We start from the raw sequence: 5,725 nt of genomic DNA on the forward strand, positions 1-5,725 counted from the left end.
AATATATATTTATTTATATAAATAGAAAATGCACATAGTGGTTTACTTAATCGTTTTTCTCTTCTCCATGCTTACCCTCAGCAAAGTTTAGACATATATGTTTTTTTTTAAAATACATTGTGAAATTCATTTAAATTAATTTGTGCCTTGATATTTATATTATGCTTGAATTCTTTCATTGGATTCTTTCCTTGGATACTTTCTTTAAATGGGGTAAACAAATGATTATGCTCTGAATTTTTTTTTTTTTTTCTGTAAATGTGCCTCATCTTTAATGTTATGTGGGTGAATGACAGTTCAGCTAAGAACAGACTTCCCGGCTGTGAGTTTTCAGCGGTTTGCACGTGCAACTGCCCTCTCCCCTAAAATTTATTATGGAAGGTAAGAAATGTAGCAGCGTGATTTTTAATTATTTGTGAGTCATTTGTTCTCACTCTCTTGAGCTTATTATCTCAGCTCAGGGATATTATGAGGGTAAACCCATGTTATTATAATAGCCTTGTTATTATTTCTGCCTACATTTGAATGGTGGGATCCTTTCAGTCTAAGGAATAAAGGTACATATTTTATTTTAAATTAACTTTACTTGAACTATTATGGATATTCACAGGATAGACAAAATGATTTAATATACAATCATAAGCTCAAGTCTTAAGCCTTAGAAGAGCTTTGCTACCATTCAGTCTTCAGAACTGGTCAAACTGTTGTGTGAGATTGAAATATGTGTGTGTATATATATATATATATATCTGCTTGCTGCCCATGACAAAGTAAGAGTAAATTCTGTTTCTTACTGATTTTAGTTGAAAGCACTGATTTTGTGGTTTAAAATGACATATCCATCCATTTAAGGGACAAGATTTCTTATAAAGCCTGTGTTGACTCACACCGTAATGTAAAATGTTGGAAAAAGGGAAGTTATATAAACACTTACAAAAACATTTTATGTTGAGCTGTGTTAAAATGAAATCAATGTTGTTGTTTTCAATAGGAAGCCTACTAATCGTTATTGTGTAAAGTACAACTACTCTAAGAAGGAAATATTCATTAGAAGGTAAATTTTATCTCAATTAGCTGAGTGGTTGTTTGATGACCCAATCAATAAATTCAAATCACTCACTCAAATCAATTAAAATATAATTTGTGCACTGCTGAATACATGCATTCCTGACGTATTTGCTTAATTTAAAGGAACATGTCATTCCATAAAGAACAAAGTATTATTAAAATATCATTGCTTTCATCGAAAGAACTGATATATATACTATTTAATGTATCCTAAAAAAGTAAATATTCTAAACCTGACAGAAACATAAACCTGTATTTTCAGGAGCTCTATACCACTCCACTCTCTCTTTCCCCAGTTGGATACGATGCTATGAGAGTATTTGGAAGAACATTTAACTAAGTGAAATCTCATCAGGAAGCACTTCAAAGAAGTGCTTTTAAATGTTCAAATATAAATGTACTTTGATGACCTTCCTTTTATTGAGCCTACTATTAAAATGCTTTCCTAATACTTCCTTTGCCAAAGTCTGGGACAGTTAATCATATGATCTCTTTGAATAACCTTTGATCCTACAAGCTGATTAAAACCAAATTTGAAAAGAATATACAAGATATTGAGGCAAGTTGACCCTGGCAAAACTATAAACTAAATAAATATAGCCATCGATATCCCTTCATGAGAATGTGATTTTCTGTCTTAATTTATTGATTTTGCAGTTATCGCTTGATGGCGTCCTTCACTTCTTTGAGTGTTCTGCAACCCTGTCGTAGCTTTCTACAACGATTGTCTATCTCAGACAACGTAAACTATGTATAGACACAGAACCTTTAGGAAATCCATAATTAAATTCTCACTTCACTACATATTGGTGGGATTACCATAAGCTGTTCTCTGTTTGAACTTTAATTCACGCATGTGGAACGTTAAAAAAAATTGTGATGCCACATAGAATTTAAATGAAATAAACTTATGGTGCATATGGTTTTTCCTTTATATACAACATGCTATAAATTAGTATATTATTATGTTTAAGATCATGCCTTTTTTTGTTGAAGCCACTGATTCCTTTAATATTTCACTTTTTGCTTTGTTTTGTTTCATATTCTGTGAATAACTCAGTTCGATAAACACATAAACTAACTTGAGATAAAAGTCTTCCAGTTGATAGTAAACTTGTTCACTGCACACAAGAAGGTCTAGTTAGGCAACATACTTAAGAAAATGAGCAAACTTAGAGTGATATGGATAACTACAGCAATACTATTTAAAGTATTGTCAACAGCTTTTCTTTAGTCTTCTTAGAAAAAAAAATCTCAAAATATTTCTCTATTCTGTTCCTAAGGCAAAATAATGTACAGTCTCATTGATTTTGATGATTTTGGATGACTAAGGTACTTTTTAGTAGCTATTTGAGTAATTTCAACAAAATTTGATACTCATAAAACAATATGAATGTATTCAAATAATTTCTTGGCAATGTCTACTCTGTATTCTAATAAACAGTGTATATGCCAAGCAGTGGCCAGCTAAGTTGCAAAGCTCCTATGATACAATTCACAAGTTCCAACTGTGGAAGTCTTTTTCGGAAAGAGGGATTTGTGATTGAGTTTTCATGGTATTATGAGGAGACATGGTTGTGTTTGTCACGTGTGGATCCTTTGCTCAGTTTCAGTGTCATGAGTATACTTTGTTTAGAGTTTTGATTAGCCCTAAAATTTACAGCAATATTCGTAGTAATATTGTTTGACTTATAATTTCCTAAGAAGGCAAAACATAATTTTAATAAAAATAAATAAGAAATATGTACATAAAAATCTCAACCACAGAGCTGTTTTTTCCCATGGAATATGTAAATATATGATATCATTGAACCAAAGGGAATAACCAAACTGAGCAGTGTAAAAGTGAAATTTAAAAAAGGTATAGTTCTAAAGTTTACAATCCATTATAAAAGAAGTACAGGTTGAACATCTCTAATTCAAAATCCAAAATTGAAAGGCTTCAAAAGTGAAACTTTTTTTAGTACACACATGAAGCCACAAGTAGAAATTCCATACCTGACTTCAAGTGATGGCTTTCCATCAAAATGTGTCCAAATGTGTGTTCATTTCGTGCACAAAATTAGTTTTAGACTGTGTATGAATATGTAACACAAATTTTATATTCAGGCTTGGATCCCATCTCCAAGATATCTTTTTATTATGTGCAAATATTCATACATTCAAAATAATCAAAATGTGAAACAACTTCTCTTCCTAAGCATTTTGGATAAGGGATACTCAACTAATATATAAGGATTATTTGATAGCAGGAAGAGTTTTCTATGTACAATCTAAATAATGACTTAGCTATAAGCATTTTGTTTTACTAACTTCAAGGCAGGGCACAGTGGCTCATACCTATAATTCCAGCACCTTGGGAGGCTGAGGTCAGTGGATTGCTTGAGCTCAGGAGTACAAGACTAGCCTGGGCAACATAGCAAGACCCTGCCTCTACAGAAAAAGGTTTTAAAAAATTAGCTGGGTCAGTGGCATGCACCTATAGTCCCAGCTACTTGGGAGGCTGAGGTGAGAGGATCAATTGAGCCTGAGAAGTCAAGGTTGCATGGAGCTGTGATCAGACCACTGTACTTCAGCCTGAGTGACAGAGTGAAATCCTGTCTCAAAATAAATATAAAAATAAATAATAATAATGTAAATACTTCAAATCTCTCATTTAATTAAAATACAATTTGTGCACTGCTAAACACATGCATTTCTGATGCATTTGCTTAATTTAAAGGAGCATGCCATTCCATAAAGATCAAAGTATTATTGAAATATCATTGCTTTCATGGAAGGAACTGACATATATGCTGTTTAATATAGCCTAAAAAAGTAAAGTATTCTAAACCTGGCTAGAGCTCATCTTTAGTAAGTATCATTTGATATAAAACTTACTTTACCTATCAGTTAATCAAAAGTATGCATTGTGCATTTACCTCTTTATCAGCCTTTTAAAATCTTCCCACTATGGAACATTATACTGTTTCTGTTTGGAAATCTGTGTCATTATATAAAGTAAAATGTTTCAATATAACTGAGTGTTATGGCTAAACTCTAAAATTTCTAAAATTTGACAAAATAAAAGTTTATTGAAAGTAAAACTTAAGTGTTAATCCCCTTATTTTCAGATATTTTTTCCAGAAACAGTTCACTTTATATTATATTTAAGAAAGAAGAAGACAGCTTGATGTATACTACTTCTGTAAGTTATAAATCTTTTAATAAAGAAAGATAAATAATAGCTAATTTTCTACATTTTATAAAAAAGGTATTAGAAAAAAATTGCAATGGTTTCTTTGCATGGGTAGGGGGATGTTGCAGAGGATGCTATTATTTATTTTTTTATATTTTTTTGAGAGAACTGTAAAGGCCCTAGGCAAATTCTTCAATTAATACCAATTCTATCTATCATTTGAGTTCTCCCAAACTCAATTATCCACTTGAATGGTTCTAAACTTCCAGAATAAACCTTGGAACAACACATTGGAATTATCAAAAGTGAGAAAACCAAATTAATGCCTTTCCATGGTTATTTATTTTGATATTACAGCCTTAATGAAAACAATACATGCATTTTTCTTCATGTAAATTATGCAATAATGTGATTACATCCAGCATCCTTGAAATATGTTTAACCATATAGATTGTTAACTCACATTTATTGGATGTTTTCAATCTTTGAATAGTACTTTATTTAGAATAATTCTTATTTAACAACAAATGGTTAGGCAAGAATGAAATTAATTATATTACTGTAAATAATTTTCGCTCATAGACACTGAATTTTCACTTCTAGCCACTGATTTCATTAGAAAGTTTGCTGTAACATAATGTAAAATGTGTAAGTATTTCTAATAATAAATTATCCATTAACTTTTAATTTAGGATGGTAAACAGAAAAGCTAAGTTATCAGAACATCATTTTTATCCCATTTCTAATATCTCTAAAATAAGCTCCTTGCTTAAACTGTCTAAGGTTGGTTTGCTTACTCAAAAAAGAGATTTGTTGGAAGGGTTAAATGAATTTACATCTGCAAAAAAAGTTAAGCATAGCATGTTGTACATAGTCAATATTTAATAACTTAAGGAAATATTGGTGTACCCTACTTACAAAAAATTTTCCTGTCTGAACACGTAAAAAAGTTATTGAAGGCATTTTTTCCATTTTATCAGCATACAAGAATTTTATTTTTCTAAAATCCTAGTTCATTGAACATATATTTTTGTTTCATATTAGAGTTGTATTTCACATCAATGCAGTAAGTATAATTGCTTCAATTTATACAAACTTAAAAGTTTGACAGATAAAATATAATGTAAATATTTAAAAACTATTAACATTTCTAATTCTGAAATAATTATGGGAAGTGATAATCCCCGAACCTTGATCAGTTTAGATTTTCACATTCTTGATTATTTTATGTAAAATACAATCAAATCAATTTATTTTGTAATAAAGCAAACCTACCTTTTAGACCCCAAAAAATTAAACAAGAAAAGTTGTTTTGTATAACAACGCAAATATGTTCCTGGTCAATAAGTTGCTCAAATATGAAAGATTGCTTATTATTTTTGGGTGTGCTTAGGGACTTTAAAGACAAAAATTTCTTCCTACCAACTCCAGGAAGTCAAGAAGTTAACAGAAAGTATATTTTCTTTGGTCCTCCCTCCC

This window comes from Rhinopithecus bieti, unplaced genomic scaffold (assembly GCF_001698545.2).
Source record: "Rhinopithecus bieti isolate Rb0 unplaced genomic scaffold, ASM169854v2 scaffold_23894, whole genome shotgun sequence".
Lineage (NCBI taxonomy): Eukaryota > Metazoa > Chordata > Mammalia > Primates > Cercopithecidae > Rhinopithecus > Rhinopithecus bieti.